At 37.2% G+C, this 20,698-nt stretch overlaps 4 non-coding genes across 4 annotated transcripts; 3 read left to right on the forward strand and 1 right to left on the reverse strand.

Moving 5' to 3' along the window:
• Positions 1–6,055: 6,055 nt before the first annotated feature.
• TRNAS-AGA (transfer RNA serine (anticodon AGA)) lies at positions 6,056–6,137 on the forward strand. The gene has a single exon. It is a non-coding gene; the product is annotated as a tRNA-Ser (tRNA).
• A 4,897-nt stretch (positions 6,138–11,034) lies between these two features.
• Positions 11,035–11,116, forward strand: TRNAS-AGA (transfer RNA serine (anticodon AGA)). Its single transcript has one exon. It is a non-coding gene; the product is annotated as a tRNA-Ser (tRNA).
• A 706-nt stretch (positions 11,117–11,822) lies between these two features.
• TRNAD-GUC (transfer RNA aspartic acid (anticodon GUC)) lies at positions 11,823–11,894 on the forward strand. Its single transcript has one exon. It is a non-coding gene; the product is annotated as a tRNA-Asp (tRNA).
• Positions 11,895–15,299: 3,405 nt separating this feature from the next.
• On the reverse strand, positions 15,300–15,381 carry TRNAS-UGA (transfer RNA serine (anticodon UGA)). Its single transcript has one exon. It is a non-coding gene; the product is annotated as a tRNA-Ser (tRNA).
• Positions 15,382–20,698: the final 5,317 nt, after the last annotated feature.

The following is a 20,698-nucleotide window of genomic DNA, read 5'->3' on the forward strand; positions in this document are numbered from 1 at the left end:
GTTTGGGGAAATAAATTTGACAATAGGAGATAAATTACAAGTTCCTTCATAAACACAACTTACCAAAGCAGACACAAAAAGAAATGGAAAGTTTAAATAGCCTGAAGTTCATTAAAGAAATTAAAATCACAATTACCTTCTGTATTAGTTTACCAAGACTGCTATAACTAAATACCACAGAGAGAGTGGCTTAAACAATACAAATTAATTTCCTCACAGTTCTGGAGGCTGGAGTCCAAGATCAAGGTGCTGACAGGTTTGGTTTCTTCTGAAGCCTCTTTTCTTGGCTTGCAGATAATTACCTTCTCGCTTCATTCTCACACAGTCTGTCATCTGTGCGTGCTTATCCCTAGTGTCTCTTTGTGTGTCCAAATTTCCTCCTCTAAGGATACTAGTCAGATTAAATTAGCACCCATCCTAACAGCCTCATTTTAACTTAATCACATCTTTAAAGGCCCTATCTTCAAATACAGTCACGTTTCAAGGTACTCGGGGGTTAAGGACTTCAACATATAAATTTGGGAATGGACACAATTTAGCCTACTACACCTTCTGACAATGTGAACACTATGCAAAAACGACTTCATAAAAATCTTAAAACATTAAGCTAATATCACATACATACTTTTTCATAAAATAGAGAAAGTAAAAACAATTCCCAACTCTTTTTATGAGGCCAGAATAATCTTCACACTAAAATCTAATAAGGATGCTACTAGAGAGGAAATTACATGTCAAACTTTGTGTTAAACATTCTAGATGCAAAACCGATAAACAAAATTACAGCAATCAGATCCAGCATTATAGAGAGAGAACAGTCAAAATAAAAGATAATGCTTGTTTTAGTAACATGAAATTTATTTTATATATAAAAAATCAATCACTTTAAATTTATTACAAAATGTAAGAGAAAAAACAAATTAGTAGATGCAGGAAAATCATTTGAAAAAGTGCAGTGTCACTCATTAAAAATTTTCAGCAGTCTAGGAATAGAAAGGAAATTTCTTAATCTCATAACACATATATGCAAAGTTCTACATCTAACATCCTAATTATGGTAAATATTTGACACTTTCTCCCAGTTACTGGGAGCAAGACAACCATGACCACTATCACCACTGCAATTCAACATTGTATTGTGGGGTCTTAGGCCATGAAATAAGACATGACAAAGAATTAGAAGATACTAAGATTGGAAATGAAGAAATAAGACTGTCATCATTTCAGATAATATGATTAAGTGCTTGGAAAACCCCCCCAAATCTATAAATTATTAGAATTAATAATTTAATTAAAAGTAAAAATAACAAGTTTACTGGATACAAAATCCCATATTTAACTATATGATGTATTCATATATACTGGCAAAAATAGACAATTTTTTGTCATTTACAATAGCAGGAGAACTATCAATATCCTAATAATAAATACAATACTAAATGTAATCAAAATGTGCAAGAGTGCTATATTAATAGCTCCAAATCACTGTGCAGAATATTTTTAATAATATCTAAATAGATGAAAAGATATATCATATTCATTAATTGGAGGACTCAGATTTGATGTATTTGAAATAAAATGCTCAAAGAGGACTTCTGATAGAATTGATAAACTGTCTCTAAAATATATGTGCAGGTGGAAAGGACCTAGAATAATCAAGGAAATCTTGCAGAGGAAGAACAAATCTGGAGAACTTCTATTCCTACTTAACAAGACTTATTCTAAAGCTATACTGATTAATAAAAGGTATTACTGGCATGAAGATAAACAAAGAGATCATTGGAACAAAATAGATATGCCCATACAAAACCACATACATGAAACAAAATGTCACTGCAATTCAAGGGGGAGAATGATAGATTTTTCAGAAGGTGGTTCTGGGTCAACTGGGTATACAAAGAAAAACCATGTGGACATTGGCCTCTTCGGTAAACTATTCCCTAAACTAATCCAAGATGGATTCAAGACCTAAAAGTGCAAGGTAAAGTAATAAAAGTTACAGAAGAAAATAGGAAATTATCTTCATGAATTTTAGGTTGCTAAGGATTTCCTGTTTAATAATCACAAAAAGCAACAACCATAAAAAGATTGATAAATTGGACTTCTTTAAACTTAAGAACTTCTGTACATCCAAAGACACACTAACAATGTGTAAAGACAGAGTGGGAGATGTTTGTAGTAAATATATCTGACAAAAGATTTATGTCTAGAATATATACAGAACTTCTTAAAATCAATAAGAAAAAAGGAGGACTAGAGGTAGTAAATCAGATGGTGGAAATCTGGGTAGTATCTCTTGGTACAATGGCTGATAAGCTGGTCACTAACAATGAGGGGTCCTCTTTCAAGGACAGTGTCAGTCAGCTTCCTCTCAGTGAAATACAGGCACATTATTTTTAATCCTCTGGGAAGGGCCTCTGGTTTTTTTGACAGAACATTTCAGTTTCAATGTCTGTACAGGGTTTAGTAGATTGCCAGTAATCACCTATTTCTATCTCTTCCAAGTGAGCCTTCCTGTAATACGGAGGTTTGAATGTTAAAACTACATTTTCCTAACTCCCTTGCAGCTAGATGTGATTTAAGCTGTCTCAGAGTTTTCAAATGTGGAAATAAGGCATCTACTTCTGTTGTTTTGTGCTGACAAGCATTGTCATGGACACATTGGGATTTTCTGCAGAGGAATCCAAGGTGAGGGGCATCAGTTGTTTTGCTAATTCACATCTAAGGGATATGGCATACTCCACCCAGAACATGTGGATCTCAAAGTCTGTCCCCAGACCAGCACCAGCAGCAGCATTTGGCAACTTGCCTAGAAATGTAAATTGCTTTCTGACTGTTCTGTGTTTTCTTAGATTCTATTTGGTACCCATTAATCACAGGGCCAAATTAACCACCAGAGCTGTTTACATTTCCTGCTATCCAGAGCCCACATAATGAACCACCTCCTTTATCTAACTCTCACACATCAAGCCAATGTTTCTCCTGCCCTAAATAAGCCCAGGGCCAGGTACTAGATACCCAGGCACAGGGTCTATGCCCCTTAAATTCACTGGAATTAGTAAAAGTAGCTAATCTTAAACTGTTTACTCTGACCTGCCTTTCTTTTCCTATGGAAATCCCAATGTAGACTGTAGTTTGTGCCTTTCCCTTACTCTTTCCTGTCTCCTAACCAACACTGCTGCTCCCCACTTCCTCACTGTGGCCCTATGTGATTTCTCCTTTCTAGAGGAACTGTTTCTAGGGAAACTGTGATTAACATTAAAGTTTACTTCAATGATGTCTTTGGCCTCCAACTGTCATCTCCCACTCACCTTTATAAATTAAGACCTGGGCACAAATCCCTGGCTGACTTAATTTCCATCATGATAGATAGGTTTTATACTAAATTTTGAGAGCCACAGCCCTAGAGAGAACACTACTATTGCAGAGGCCTCCATATCTCTACACTACAGTTCAGGCAATAGATGCCTGAAATCAACGATTCCAGCAGCAGCATTTTTATTTCCTATTTTCTTCATTGTAGAGACAATAGCAGATGCTCTGGGAGACTATTTCTACAAGGTTGTTACAGGAATCATTTCCTCTGGGTTGGATTAGAGCTGGCACTTTCCTTCATCCCTCTGTGCCAAAAATTCTGTAAGCTTTTGTATTCTTTATTAATCCCCTTTTACTTTGAGACTTTCTGTTTTTAAGTAAAATTTTATTGACACATAATATAATGAAATATTGATACAGAAAAATTCATAAACCATAATTTTACAGCTCAAGAAATTTCCACAAAGTGAACACACTTAGGTAGCTAGCACCCAGAATGAGAAACAGAACCATTCCCCGCATCTCCAGCAGGCTGGAGATCATAGACTTTCTCAGTCGTAACTACTTTTAATACTCACCTTTCTGACTTGTTTTGCCTGTTTCCAACTATATATAAACAGAATCATGAGATATGTATGCCTTTATGTCTGGCATCACTTCGATACTCTGTGAGATACTCTCAATTTGTGTGTATTTGAAATTCATTTATTCTCATTGCTCTCCTATTCCTTTGTATAAAAAGCAATCATTTATCTTTTCTATTGCTGACAGATTTTGGATTGTTTCCAGTTTGGGACTAAAATGGGTAGAATGATTTTTTTTCATGAAGATGAACTCAGATTCATTTCTTTTATCTGAGCTTATTCTACCATGCTTTTTCTTTTCAGTCCACACATATTAATGGAGAGGAAAATAAACAAGGTTGAAACTTTCAAGGATCTCTGTTTATTTTATTCTAAGTGAAAAAAAGAAAATTGATTAAATTCATTTCACCTTAATCACAGCCATCTTTTTTTTTTTTTTTGGCTGAGATTTTTGAAAACGTAAAACGTTTGTTTTTTCTTCAGTATTTAACTTCCTTCAATCCAGAGTCTCAAAGAAATTTACTTGAAATATTATAGGTTTGTTAAAAATGTGTAGACCAAATAAAAGCGCAGTGATATGACTAATTATAGCAACACATGTATCACAACTTATTTTTTACTTTCAAATTGCAATTAGTTGTGGTATAACTTGCCATGATTTTTTTAAACTTTTTTTTTTTATTGAGTTATACTCATTTTACAATGTTGTGTCAAATTCCAGTGTACAGCACAATTTTTCAGTTATACATGAACATATATATATTCATTGTCACATTTTTTTTCGCTGTGAGCTACCATAAGATCTTGTATATATTTCCCTGTGCTATACAGTATAATCTTGTTTATCTATTATGCATTTTGAAATCCCAGTCTGTCCCTTCCCACCCCACCCCACCCCTTGCCTCCCTGGCAACCACAAGTTTGTATTCTATGTCCATGAGTCTATTTCTGTTTTGTATTTATGCTTTGTTTTTGTTTTTTTTTAGATTCCACATATGAGCAATCTCATATGGTATTTTTCTTTCTCTTTCTGGCTTACTTCACTTAGAATGACATTCTCCAGGAACATCCATGTTGCTGCAAATGAACTTGCCATGATTTTTAAAGAATGTTTGTGTGACTTTCATTTTGATTTTCATTTTGATAGGAAAGACAGTTCGAGTACTAGGCTGCTCAGCTAAATTTGGAATATGACTTCTCTACCCAAAATTCAGCTTTAATATTCATCTCAGAGCAGACACCTTTCCATTAAACCTTGGGGTTTCTTAGAGTTAATTTTATCTCAGGGGAATAGCAATCCCTCTTCAAGGCGCTCCCCGCTTCACTCTTCTCTTCACCACACTGCTCCCTCCCTCTCCTCCTCATCCCCCTTTGGACTGCACGACAGATCCCTCTGTCTTGGGTTTCTCCTCCTCTTCTTTATCCTCCTCCTTGTCCTTGTCCTTTACCTTCTTCTAAAAATTAGATTAAAACCTTCTAAGCAGGTTAGACAAAATCAGTTTCAGGACTTCGGAAAACACTGACTGAGAAACTAAGGTCGAAATATAAGGAGACAAAACAAACAAACAAACAAACTATTGCGTTGGTTAAATTTAGAAAGAAATAGCCCCTGCGTCGTCCAAGAATCAAACCAGATTATGAGCCTGAAGTTTTAGCAATATCATGGAGAGGGAATACCAAGGCGGCTTTCCTCATCATTTTTCGCGCTGTCCACCTGGGACACAAATCAGCGGAAGCAAATTTCTGCCTGGAACCCAACTCATACAGAGTTCTTCATAGAGGAGCCTTGGGCTTCGGGAAGCCCGAACATTCTGGACTAGAACACGGTTAGGTCCTGACTTCCCCTCGGTTTGGGCTAGGTTTGGTGCCAATGGTGGGGATTATAGAACCCCGCAAGGGTCTGCACGGTCCCCCCACCCCCACCCCCAGCAGGCAGCGTCCCGGAGTGTGTTATCTGCAGTTTCCTGGTAAAGCTAACGCTCATGCGGTGAGGGCTCGGTCTCTCATTTCAGTGCTCAAGATTCCCGGGTTGGCCTTCCTTCCTAATTCTCGTTTCACTTCAGCGTTTCCACTAAATTCACCAAGGATACAGGCTTCTACCCATCTGTTTTTAGCCTGCCACGTGGTTCATGTCGCTGCACCTTCATCCCACAGATGTAGTCGTGGCCGAGTGGTTAAGGCGATGGACTAGAAATCCATTGGGGTTTCCCCGCGCAGGTTCGAATCCTGCCGACTACGGGTTGTTTTTCCTTCATTACCTCAACTGATCAGTTTGACAATACGAAGTTACTCAGAAAGAAACAACATTTCTCACTAGGACAGTGCAGACTTCTTCACTAAACTTGTCCTGCTGTGGTGCACGCAGCCCCTGTAGTGTGATGATTTTTTTTTTTAATTGCCTACATAGGCAAAAAACAAAACAAAACAAAACAAAAACAAAAACAACTCCAAGCTATACTTGGCAGGGTTCCTGTCGTTGAAAACCCCGGATTTTCTACTCCACAGAATTACATTTTGAGAGAACACAAAAAGATATATCTTACTTAGAAAGGTAAACTCCATGAAATCCTTGATTCACTGTTTTGTTTGCAAGGGATCGAACCTGAGAACCATGTATGATTCTAGTAAGCATCGTCACACCAGCAAGCAAACCAATAATGTCTCACTAGATGACCCAGTCCAAAAGTCTATTATACAGGTGAAAAGAGAGGTACTTTCCACTGTGTGCTTTTCCTTTAGTATAATGTGCTTTTCCTTTAGTACATGTGCACATGTCTGTTACCTGCAATACAGGGTTCAGTTCCCAGACAGGATAGTTAAGTCATCTTTCTGAATTTTGTGGCTTTGACAAACTGTTCTTGTTCTTCTATTCAAATATTAAGTTTCTTCTCCTTTTAACTTATTCTTTTCAAGGCAATCAAATATAATGAAAAAGAAGTGAACAGAATAGATCATGTGATAAGTAACACGGAAGGAAAATAGTAGCTCAGCGGTGAAGAAACTTCAAAGATGCCACCTTAGTCAATTGATCATAGTTAGCATTTGGAGTATCAGGACATTCAACATCATGTGCATCTCTATATGATGAACTGCAAAAGACACAATCTCACTTGTGTGGTATTCCTGTTAAAAACGCATAACTTGAATTTAACTCCCAGGAAACATCAACTTGAAACAAATTGAGGGGACATCCTACAAAATATCTGACCTGACTTTTCAAAATGTCAATGAAATAAATGAGTAAGTTTGAGGAACTCTTCCAGATCAAAGGACTAAAGAGACATGACAACTGAATGCAATGTATTTTTCTTCAAATAAAGGATTTACACAGATAGTAAAACATTAATAAGGTCTGTAGATTAAGTAAGAGTTTTAATCCTGATTTTATATTTGTTCCATGGTTAGGAAAGAGAAAGTCTCTGTTTTTAGAAAATACACAGTGAAATATTTAAGGGTAAAGGAACGTCTTGTCTGAAACTTATTCTCAATAGATAAGAAAAAAATTATACATATGTGAATCTGTCTAAGTCCATCTGTCAAGAAAAATAAGGCACATGTGATAAATTGTTAATATGTGGTGAGTCTAGGTAAAGGATTTATTAAAAATTTTTGTATTATCCTTGCACTTTTTATAAATTTGAAATTATGTCAAAATAAAATGTTGAAAGAGGAAAAGAAACCAATAGAACAATAAATGAAGATACATTTATTGAAATAAAACCAAATTCAATTTGAACATTAGATACAACATAAATGATAAGTAAATTATTAAATATAAATTTAGGCCTAATAAAAGAATAGTATGCAAAATTCTATGGTAAGCAAGGAAGTAAACATTATTTTTAATAATGACTGATATTTAGGACATAGGTACAAGATGGAAGTATTACACAGCAGTATCATGCATGGTTGGAGGGTGTCACTATAATAAAATCATGTTGGGTGTCTAATGATTTTGTATCAGGTGAAAATATAAGAAGTGCATTGTATGGTTGAGGTTTATATCAGCTTTTCTGTGAAGTTATTATCAAAATTCATAATGAAGAAAACACCCTTCTAGGATATAAAAAAACCCTGAAAATTTAATCAACATTTTAATTTACACATTAATTATTACCATTATATTATTTAAATGTTAGTGGTTAAAATATAAAAAAGTGACATTGTACAACAGAATTATTCACTAAATTATTTCTTCAGTCTCTCTACTTCACATTTGAAGTAATAGCTAGATGATCAATTTCAGCTAAGATTAAATATTGTCTCTGTTTTTTCTTTTCATTACAGAACATATACAAAATGTAAATATATATAACAAGTGGAAATTAAAATTTAAATATTCCATTTGCAGCAAAATCTTAAATGTCTAGGAATAAATCTAACAGAAGATATGCATGAAGCCTACAAAATATTACTGGCAGAAATTAAATGGAGAAAAACACTATGTTTATTTTCCTGAAAGATTCAATTTTGTCAAGATGACAACTATTTCCATATTAATCAATAGATTCAATAAAATCCCAATCAGCCTCCAAATATGTATTTTATGAAAGTTAGCTCAGGGTTTCAAAAACACATTTGGATATGTAGAGCAACTTAAAAAAACAAGAAAATGTTGAAGAAGGTAGCAAAATTGGAGGACTTACACAATACATATATCAAGACGTATGTAATTACTTATAAATCTGCAGTAATTAAGACAGTAAACTATTGGTTATTATATATAAGTAAATACCAATACATTGTCTTCTTATCTATGATACCCACTTAGCCAGATTGAATACATTCCCTAGAATTCCCTTTTCTGTGTGTTTCTGGTTGGATGGTCCCCAAGAGATATTCTTGAAGGAGATTTGGAGGGAGAAGGTCAAGTAGAAGCCATTTTGTAGTTCACATTACCTCCTCTGCTGACTTACCTTGTCATGAGGCAGCAGTTAGGCCTGCAATCAACTCACTTTCCCCTCTGGATCCTCTTTCTGCCTCCTTCATTTCTGGGCCAAATGTGTGTTTGGCTCCAAATGAAGCTCTAGCTTCTGAAGGACACCTACACCACCAAAGTCAGAAGCAACCAGAGCTGACACAGATTTCAGTCCATCACATGGGGTTCCAGTTCATGCTTGTGGGTTCCAGCTTCTTCTAATCGTTCCCACCTTCCATCCATCTTCCCTTCTTGATGACTTTCCTTCAAGCTTCAGCATTATAGAGACTATTTCTTCAATTCCTACAAATCTCATGTATATTTGGAATGTATATATACATCCCAGTGGTTCTACTTCTATTATTGAACCCTGGCTGCATTTTTTTTCATGAACTTGTTCCAATTGTTAACTCTCAGTCTTTACAGGAACAAAATTAGTTGCAGCAATGTGTATATTCAAGAAGAGGATCATGTATAAAAAGAATGGATAAACCCTACACAAAGGAAAGGGTGATATTCCACCAAGATTTAAAATCAAACTTGTTGACTTACAATGATCAATGCCAGAAGGACTTCTGTTTTCCACCATGGTGAAGTAACTGGGACTGGACTTACTCTCCCACTTTAAACTAGAAAACTGAATAAAGTATATGCAACAAGGTTCTTCAGACTGTAAGCAACATCAGACAGTGACTAACTTTGAAACTTGGGGGAAGAAAAACAAATGAGAAACAAATGAGAACAACAGCAGAATACATTATTTTCAAGTGCACCTGGAATACTCACCAAGACAGACATAGTTTATGCTATAAAAGAATCCCATTAAGTTTAAAAGGATTGAAATCATAGACAATATATTCTCTCGAATGCAACAAAATTAAACCAGAAAGCAATAACAGGAATTAAGCAAAATACTTCAAAATAATCTATGGCCCTAATAATATATCACAAAGGAAATTTAACTTTTTAGCTAAAATAAAATAAAAATAAAATATAACAAAATGTCTTGGATGCCGCTAAAATTTTGTATAGAGAGCAATGTACAGCAAGGAATGCTTAAATTATAAAAGAACAAAGTTATCAAATCAATTACCTATACTTCCACCTTAAGAAACTAGAAAAAGAGGAAATTAAACTCAAAGTAAGCAGAATGAAAGAAATATTAAAGAGAAGAACAAAAATCAATCAAACAAAACAGGAAAACAGTAAGAAAATCAATGAAATTCATAATCTGGTTCTTTGAATGGTGAGTAGTATCAATCTCTAGCCAGACTTATCAGGAGAAAAAAAATTACAAATTACCAGTATCAGGAAGGAAAGAGGGAACATTTACCCACATTCTACAGACAACAAAAGAATATTGTGAATAAACATAATGCCAATTAATTTGACAAATTAGATAAAATGTATCAATTTCTCAAAAGACACAAAATACTAAAGCTCACTCAGTAAGAAATAGTCTGAATTGTCATATACCTATTAAAAATAGAATTTGTAATTAACATTCACACGAAGAAAATCTAGGCCCAGATGGCTTTATTGGTGAATTCTACCAAATGTTGAAAGAAGGAATACCACCACAGCTACATAAACTTTTCCAAAAAAATAGAAAAGGAAACACTTTTCTATTGATTTTATGAGGTCAACATTATCCTGATATCTAATCCAGATGACAGTTTGAGAAAAACAAACTACAGACCAATGTTTCTCCATGAAATAGTTGCAAATACTCTTTATAAATTTTAGCAAATTGAATTGAGCAATTATTAAAAAGGATGATATGCCTTGACCAAGTAGGGTTTATTCTTGTGATACAGAGCGATGAGTCGTTCAAAAGCAAGGGGTCAGTGGGGGTTGAAAGTTAGGACGTGACCACCTCGGAGTAAGCAAAATTTAGTTCTAGTTGTGGACACTCTGTAGTCCAATCTTAGATCACAGCCTAGTCTCCAGAGCCGGAAGGCGTTCTCTCAGTATTTACTGAAATGACTTGTTTGCCTGAAAAGCCGATGATCATGCAGTGAGGACTCTCATGCCAGTGCTCTCAGTTGCCTAGGTGGTATGAGAGCCTGGCCTTTAAAAAAAATTTTTTTTATTAAATCCTTATATTATCTGAAGGTTTGTGTTCAACTCTCAAAAAGCTACTTTCTTGTACACCGGGCAATGTTTACCCTAGTTTGCAATTTTGTCTATAGTTTGAAAAAAACAGGTAAGAGTCGTGTAGTCGTGGCCGAGTGGTTAAGGCGATGGACTAGAAATCCATTGGGGTCTCCCCGCGCAGGTTCGAATCCTGCCGACTACGATGGTTGCCTTTTACCGAGTGAAAATAATTGGGAATTTCTCAGCCGAGAGAAAAAAATTAAAACGGAGCCATGACGTACAAGATCCTTGCCTAACTTGTTCTGCTCTTTTCCCAAGCTGAAATTACACGGCTATGGGGAATGGAAGTTATTACTCCATTACTTTTTTAAAAATTAAAATTAAAACTGGCATAATAAGTAGAGCCTTAATCATTTTGCCGTCAGCTGAGCAGTCACACAGTTCTCTGGGTCACCTTGAGTTTCCCTGCCTTTCAAACCTACTTGAAGCCTATATTTTCAACTTTTTATAGTTTTTTCTTCCCCCACGGACATGAGCCTCGTTTCCTAGGTCGTAGTCTTCGGTCAGTTAGCAGAGAGGTTCCGTGATATCGATAGTTTAACTACTTTGGTAGCCTGGATTCGTTGCTTACAAATCTAGTACGAGAAACACCGTCAAAGAAACTGACGCCACCACTGTCAAAAGAGCAGGTGTCCTGCTGGGCCTGTAGGGCGGAGGTGGGTGGAGCGAGAGGGCCGAGAGAAGGGCTGGAGCGAGACTTGGTTGGTTGAGGAAGAGTCCGAGGAAGTTCAGACTTAGAGCTGCGAAAGATTAATCAACCTAGTAGAACACAAATCTGTAGGCTGAAAGGACGTGGACAGTAGTATTTGTGTGTATCAGATGTCTTAAAGGGCGTTTAGCAGGATCCTTCCTCGTTAGTATAGTGGTGAGTATCCCCGCCTGTCACGCGGGAGACCGGGGTTCGATTCCCCGACGGGGAGGTTGTGTCCAATTTTCTGTCTTGTCACCCATTTTGGAATTCCCCACTATTATCTTGTCCCTTCCTAGAATCAAGTATTACATTCCGTCTTTGTTTAATATGAAAACTGCTGAACTGACTCTCATCAGCAGTCTTGAGTAGTGGACCTCAGATTCTGTGGCAGTTGCTGCGGCTTCTGAATTTTGGAGTGCATTCCGCGATGGCCGCTACTGGGCTCTGGGACTGAGAACTGAACTGCACCGGAACCTGTCAGTTCTTCACAACAACCGTACCCTCCTCGGCTCCCGTCACTTCTAGTCCTGGCTGCTCTGATCAGAGAAACATTTCAGCGCAATTCTAAACTGTCAAAGCCACAGCTTCTTTAAGGCCAAGAGGAGAATCAAGGTTTAAGTAACACAGGACTTAGAATGCTCATTGAGAGTTAAAAATATGGTTGTCTGGCAACGGTTTTTCATTTGCATGCAGAAAGAACTACTGGGGCAAAGTGACAAGAATAGGGTCAAAGAGCCCATGTTTGAGTCCTCCATCCTCCGAGACTTCAAACCCTGAAATGATGATACCAACAAAGCTTACGCGGCTGGGGGCTCATTTTTGCTCCTTTTAGCTGAGCTGGCTGGTCTGGGCAACTCCAAACAATGCCCCCTGGACGCATATAAAATGTGTGGAGGAAGATGACAAAGTGATACCAGACTTGAGGGAAGAGAAGATTCCCAAGTTCTAGGGATATGTGAGTGTCAACATTGATGCTTTCAACAAGATCTGAAGCTCCAAGTAATGTGCTTGTGAATGTACATCAGACTTTATAAATTGAAGCTTTCTGAAAGAAAAAAAAAAAAAAAGAACCCTCAGGGATGGATAAATAAACTAATGGAACAGAAGAATGCATCCTGAACAGACCCACTTACACAGTCACTTGATTTAAAACAAGGGTGACACTGCTGTGCACTAGGGAAAGACAATACTTTTCAATAAATCGAAATTCAATAAATTGGTTGTTCAATTGGCTATTACAGAAATAAATGAATCACAACATACAAAAGACTCAATCAGATGAAATGTATATTTAAACATAAAAGGGAAAGCCATACTTCTGAAAGATAACTTAGGATAATATTTTCATGACTTTGGAGTATACAAGAATTTCTAAAACAGAGCATAAAAAGCAGTCACCACAAAAGAAAAGCTGTATTTATATATTAGACTTCAACATTGGAAACTATTGTTCATTACTAGTCACCAGTAAGCAAATAGAAGGGAAATCTTAGAGAATATATTTGTATTACATACACCTAATGAAAAACTGGATCCAGAATATAGATTCAGATATAGATGCATTATTATGATTTTGTTAAATTAGCATTTGTTAAGTAGAACACAGGGTGCCAGATGGTGAGTCAGTCAAGTTCAACCACAGACTACAAGAGAATTTAAAATAGGGGAGTTTATTATTGCCAGGAGGAAGTACACTGCACACTTCAAGGGACCATGTGGGGAGGCCTAGGCAGAGTATAGACAGAGTGATAGAACTTGGGGTACATGTCTTATTAGGGCCTGTGGTTGAACTGTTTTGGGGATCCCAGGCTAAGGCCGGATTGGTCAATTCAAACCAAAAGACAGAGGTTTTGGTAAGCTCCAAAGGGGTCTAATCTAAGAGGTGTAAAAGGGAATGGCCCTGGGAGGCAGGGATGACTGTTGATCACAAGGGCTGTTGGGGAGATCATATCAGGAATTTACATTTGCTTGTGACTCTGTAGGCTGCTATCTAGGGCTTGCATGAGAGGGCTAGTATTAAGTTCAAAGTCCCTGCAGGTCACTTGGCCAAACAAATTGGATGCTAAGGCAGTAATACTATGGAGTAGCTTAGTTAAACTCTCAACGTGTATAGGTACAGATAGATGTGAATAAGAAAAATGAATATGGAAAGGGCAGACAATCCATTAGAAAAGTGGTCAAAAGATTTCTACAGGTCATTCACATAAGAGGATATCAAAATAACCAATAAACATACAAAAGGGTGATCTTCTTCATTAGTCATCAGAAAAAGTGAAAAGTAAAACAATTAGATTCCACTACTGTATTAGTCAGAGTTCTCCAGAGGATCAAAACCAATAGGATATGTAACGGAGATTTAGTTGGGTTGGGAAGTCTAAAATCTGCAGAGTGGCCAGCACCTAGGAAGAGCTGATGCTGCAGTTCAAGCCTGAAGGCTGTCTGTTGGTAGGATTCCCTCTTTCAAGGGAGGCCGGTCTTTTATTTTATTAATGCAACTGGATGAGGCCCACCCATATTATGGAAGACAATCTGCTTTACTCAAAGTCCACTAATTTAAATGTTAATCTCATCCAAATATGCCCTCATAGAAACATCACAGAAACACAGACTAATGGTTGAGCACATATCTGGGCATCATAGCCCAGCAGTTTGATACATAATACTAACCACCGCAACTATTTACCCGCTAGAAGGGTTAAAATAAAATAACAAAAGACAGATAATACCAAGCATTATCAAGGTTTTGGAGCAAATGGGCTCTCTCATACAGAGCTCCCTTGCTATAGACACAAATTCAGACAAAGTTCAAGCTCAGCTCTGCCACTTACAAGCTGGGTAACCCTGGTCAAATTATTTTACTCCTCTGGGCATCAGTCTCCGGATTAGTAAAATGAGAATAATAGTAGTATTTCTTTCATATGAGTGCTGTGAGGATTATACAAGTTAACATACACAAAGCACTTTAAAGAATATGTATGTAATAAGTCACTGATGAATAGGAATTGATACTAAAATTATTTCTATGTATAAACTACACTAGGCTTGAGTCTGCTAACTGCTGGTTCTAAAATAGTGTTCCCTGTATTACTTGTGAAAAGTGACTTCACAACCACGTTTAAGAAAGCTAGTGGTTTAGATATTTTACTGTGCAGTGTTGGGCAAATCAATCTTCAGTTTCTTCATCTTTAAAATAACATAGGGTTATTTCAGTGATTAAGTGAGATAATGCATGTAATGCCAATCCAGTGCCTGGGACATAGTAAGGGTTCAAAAATGGTAACTATTAGAGTAAATACTGTCTTGTAAATCCTAAATTGCCTAGAGCAGATAGTAACAGTGAAAGCACCTCCACCTCAGAAGAGGATGGAATGTGACATTGATGCTGAGAAAATCCAAGTTGTCATGATTGAGGAAAAGGGAATTGTCTTCCCCAAATCAGGATTAGGTAGTAGACTTAGTCTTTCTTTTGAGGCTGAAGTCATTCTTTCAGGCACAACAGTCGATGGAACTGGAGGGCAGGTTGTTTAACCCAAGAGAAATAGGTAACGGAAACGCAGCGGGCAAGTGTTTTGATTGTTTTGGTTGACATTGGCGTGAAGTATGCAAAGGAGTCTAGCTTAGGAGAGGTTAAAACCGTAGTCGGCAGGATTCGAACCTGCGCGGGGAAACCCCAATGGATTTCAAGTCCATCGCCTTAACCACTCGGCCACGACTACCTATACAAAAACTCTATTTGTTAAGGCCTTTGAAAGTACAGTGAGCAGCCCTGCGTTTAGTCCCTATGCATTAAAATACAGTGAAAGCTGTTTTGGTACGTAACTGTCAGGTCTGGGAACAAAGAATTCCCTATGTCCGTTCAGGGCTTCTCACACTTGTGTGAAATAAGTCAACCACAGCAAACTGAAATTCAGCGGAGGAAGATAGAATTCAAAGAACAATTCTTTTTTTTTTTAACATTTTTTATAGATTTATAATCATTTTACAATGTTGTGTCAAATTCCAGTGTTCAGCACAATTTTTCAGTTATACATGAATATATATATATTCATTGTCACATTTTTTCCTCTGTGAGCTACCATAAGATTTTGTGTATATATCCCTGTGCTATACAGTATAATCTTGCTTATCTATTCTACAGTTTTGAAATCCCGTCTATCCCTTCCCACTCTCCTCAAAGAACAATTTTGAGATAAAAGATTCGAATTTTCTATGCCCTCGAACGCCACACTAGGGTCATCGTCGACGCACCTGTTCACAAGTACTTGTCAGAAACTAGCAGAAAGGGAATTTAGAGCTGAGGGTGGCCCTAGTAGCCTCAGACCTGCAAGTGCCAATGGGACTGAAAACGGACTGGAAGAAGTTTGGGGAATTCAGAAACTGGAGTCAGCCTCATTTGCTTTCAAACACTAAAACAGAAATATCTTCAATGACTTCCAACTGCTTTGCCCTTTCCCTGCCTTAAAAGAACTGTTTGAAACCTTACTTGAGTCGGGGTGCGGGGTGAGAGGGGGTGGGAGGGTCCAGGAGCTGAAGAAAAAGATGCTGGGAAGGTCTCCATTCCCTCAGGAAAAACTCATTCCTCTTCACCTTCCCTAGAGAGGAAAGCACAGCCTGAGGACATTCTCTCTCTTAACACACAAGGTGGTGAATGCCAGACTAAACCTAGCTATATTAATAGAATTGTTTCTGGATTTAGAGACTTAAATAGAACAGGATTCTTTTTTTCTTTTTTTTTTTTTTTTTAAATGGGCTCGGAACAAGATCCTTTTTGCTACTGTAGTACTTCTAAATTCTGCAGGAAAATCTCATGCAAGAGGTTACTCCCTTTCATGTGGTAAATTCATTTTGGATAAAACTCTCCTAGGGGGGTAATCCAAACTAAAGGCAGGGCAATGACAAGAATAGTAGGGTGTCCTAGAGCTAGTAATACCTCACTACCCTTGAACTGGAAGAGTTTAGGATGGAGCCTGAGGACCTGGAATTCTTTGGAGAGGGCTGTGCAGAGAGGTTTCCTGGCAGGATTCGGGACAGACTGTAGTGATCTCTGGAGAAGCAGAACCAGAGGATAAATATGTCAACCTCACTCTTCACCTTCCCTCCAGATCCCTTGTGGGTTTTCTCTTGACTTAACTCAACTGGAAGCCAGAGGATAATGGAGCCCATGGATAATGATCATAATGATCAGCCCTCAGCCCAACAGCAAGATGAAGAATGATGGCAAGAGGACCTGGATGTTAAGTGGCACAATGTCTAAGACTGAGGAATCAAGCAATAGTAGGACAGCAATAATAATAACCATTTGTGCTAACCAGGTGTCACATACTGTTCAAAGAGCTCATCAAACTTTCTCATTAACCTCCTGAGGTAGGTGCTTTTTTTGATTCTAGTTTTACAGATGAGGAAACTAAGAGGAACACAGAGAGATTATGTGCCTTGCCCAAAGTCACAGAACTAGCAGCTAAAACAACTGAGTTTAAATCTGAATTCAGCTTAGGGGAGGGTTTGAGACAGGACAATGTGTGTTCATTTTTTAAAAATAGGTTTGTCAATTCATTTAGCTTTTAAAGGTAAGTATTGTGTAATTTGTAATAATAATATTAATAATATGAGAAATAGTTTGGGATATTGGAGTCCAATACTAGATACAATGATGAAGGTTGTGACCTAAAGAGACTTCCTCTCTGATGTTCAGAGTTTGAGAATTAGTCTTCAATGAATGAATGTATATATTGCACTGTTGAGGGATTACATTGCTCCTTTGAACAGAAAAGAATCAGCACTAAACAGTAACCATTAAAAGGCTCTATAACAGAGTATCTCAGTTATAGTATAAAGTTTTCTATTCCTTCCCTTGTTTATTTAGGAAACTTTTTATTATAAATTTGAAACAGTGTTTCAAAAACCCAGCTGAATATGGCACTTGTCCAAGAGTGCTGGAGTCTGGAGGAGAGCAGTGTTTTTTTGTCAGATGTTCTCCTCTTGAGCTCTCCACCTCATTTCATGCCATGGATAGCACTTGGAGTAGAAGGTGATTCCTAAAAAAAAAAAAGAAAAGAAAAGAAAAAGAAAGTGATTCCTGTAGGCTGTGAATGAGAACCATGCAAACAGTCATGATGAGAATGAAACTTGAGCGTGGAGTGATGAAACAGATAAAAAAAATTGTCTCCCACATGAGGGTGCTGGCAGGACATCAACTCTGAATAAACTGCTTCAAAGACACCTAGGACCACTATTACAGCCCAAAGCTACAATTTTTACTCATCTATACATATTCTCACAGTGAAACAACCTGAGGACTGAAAGGGCTTTTGGTTTTTTAAAACTGTTTTGTGTGTGTGTGTGAACACACATGTAGAAATGTGAATAAGACATAAATGCACACTGCAATGATTCAACACATAGTGAATACCTGTGTGGTCCCACACAAGTTAAGAAATAGACAGAGCTTTGACAGCACCCCAGAAGCTCTCTTCTCTCCCATTCCAATCAAGAGATCACTGAATATGTTTTGGGTTAAAATAGTCATCTTACTATGTGTAGTTTTCTTTCCCTCCAAATATTCTCACTTTGTTCATTATCCTGTCCTTTTTATGTTCTCCTTTTATATCTTGTCTTCTTTTGTATTGATTGAATAGTTCTACACATTATTTTTATTATTTCCTGTCTATTAACTTGAAAGTGGCATACTCTTTCATTATTCTTTTAGTGGTGAACCTACAGATCATAGCATATATTCCTCCCTTTCATTGTCCTTTCCTCCCTTCAACTTTCTGGACTCCAATGAGTGCATGTTAGTTAGACCTGCTAACTTTATCTTCTACGTACTTGTGTATGTCTGTCATTGTACTTTCTATACGTGAAACTAGAACTTTTCTTCTGACTTGTCTTGAAGTTTCATCTGGGAGTAATCTTCTTTTAAATCAATTAAATTCTAGATTTTTATTAGTTAAATTTTCAGTTCTAGACATAACTTTTGATATTTTTTTCAAAACTACCTTTTTTTTACGTCATATTCTTTTCAGTCAGAATTAATCTTTTCTTTTATCTTTTTAAAAATAGTGGACACTTAAATATACAGTAGTGGATTCTTACACTAATAAGAAGGTAAAAAAAGAATTTTAAGACTTGGTTAGAATGTGAACTTAAGTAGATTGCAAGAAATCTTTTTTTTTTCCTTTATGCCACCTAGGGTTAAAGAGGGATAAAGAAGTCCATCAACACTAAGCATTTTACATATATGGTAAAATATTTAGGACAGGTAAAATTTTTAAATAACTCACAATGAAGATATGATGCCAACTCATGAGTTCAGAGCACAGTGGGGTGGTAGCCCAGGTGTGTCTTTAGCACTTGACTAATTCAGTCCCTCTGAAACCCTCTGAGGTCTTTCCTACCTTATTTCTTAATTTTCAGGCAGCAGTAAGACATTCTGGCTAGAATATAGTTTATGAAATAGTTATGATGCGGCAATAACTAGTGCCTCCATGAGTGGGCAAGGAAAAGCCCAAGGAATCTAGATTTAAGTGACATAGGATTTAGAAAACTCACTGACAGTCATGAAAGAAAATGGCTGTCTGGCATTTACCTTCCATTTACATGCCTACTTTAATGATACATAAAGATCGGAATTTAAGGGATTCCTCTCAGTGGAGAGTGCAGAGTAGGGGCCAAGGAGAAGCTGTAGTAAGACTCCAAATACCCTGTGATAAAAATGAGCCCATTCCTCTCCATTCCTTCTGACCTACTTATGTCTGAGTCAGGTCTCCCCAACTGCTATCAGGAACTTGCACCCCAAGAACCCTCTGAGAACTGGTTTAACTAGTATCTTGCTTCAGTCATGGATGAAAATTTGACCTAATTTACAAGACTAAGATTAATGAAATTTTCAGCCACAATTAAAAGATGATTTTTACTTTAGTAGTAAGATGCTGAATTTCTACTTATAGAATTTGTTTCTTATTTACTTAAAACTATGTTAGATACCTTACATGAGAAAATCAAATGCAGAAGAATCTTAGTCAGGGTCCATGGACTTCAGGTGTTCCATAAACACCTTGAAATAGTTTGCAAAATGATTGTGTATGTATCTAGGGGCACCTTTGTGAGAAGGGGGTTTCATAGATTTTAATTCAACATGATCTGGAATCCAGAGCCAAAAAAAAAAAAAAGTGATATGAGTCTTTGCTTTAATGATTTCTTTATCTTGAGAAAAGAGGGGAGAAGAATTTTCCAGAGGTATTATGTTTGGGGGAAATAAATAAAATATCCATAAGTGAACGTGAAGACTTCAAACCAGTTTCCACAGACTAACACCAGCAACTTCTCTGACGTGGACACGACCTGAATCTTGCAGAGAACTCACCATTATACTGAGAGTGGAAGTCCAGTTGGAATCTCTAGTGCTCCCTGAACTCACCCATCATGCTCCCTGATGTTCACAGTTCAAACCAGGCACTTGGGACTCTAAAGCAATTTTGTAGCCCTAGCACGAACCGTGGTCTCAGTCCACCATCAAACGTTTCCATAGCTCCTCTTACTTTAACTACAATTTACCATAGACTATGCTCCTATCTTGCATCTTATATATGAAAAAGTGTGGGCCAAGACTCCCTTCTAAACTGTATCTTCAATCTCTGCTCACATTCAAACATCCAGTTTTTATTCTCATTTGAAGAATATGCTGTTGGCCTCCAGTCATCTGTAGTTTCTCCTAACTTTCCCAATGTGGGAGTAATTTTATTCATAGTTTTTAGTCTATCTCATCACTATAAACCAAAAATCTCCAAGGGCAGAGCCAGTGCTAGGTATCCTGCTTATTTCTGCGTCCATAGCGCTGAGCACAGCAGTTGGAATGGCATAAGAATTTCTCCTCTCTAATTCCAAGTTTATATCCTTTTAGGACAGTGGTGGGCTGTGTAGACTCTACCAGTGAGTCTGACGTTGTAGCTCATTAGTTAACAGAGGAGGGAATTGTACTGGGGCATGCTGCAAACCAGAGTTCTGAATTTGCTTTAAAGAAATAATTAAATTTGG

The sequence above is a fragment of the Camelus bactrianus genome, chromosome 20 (genome assembly GCF_048773025.1).
Source record: "Camelus bactrianus isolate YW-2024 breed Bactrian camel chromosome 20, ASM4877302v1, whole genome shotgun sequence".
Taxonomy (NCBI): domain Eukaryota; kingdom Metazoa; phylum Chordata; class Mammalia; order Artiodactyla; family Camelidae; genus Camelus; species Camelus bactrianus.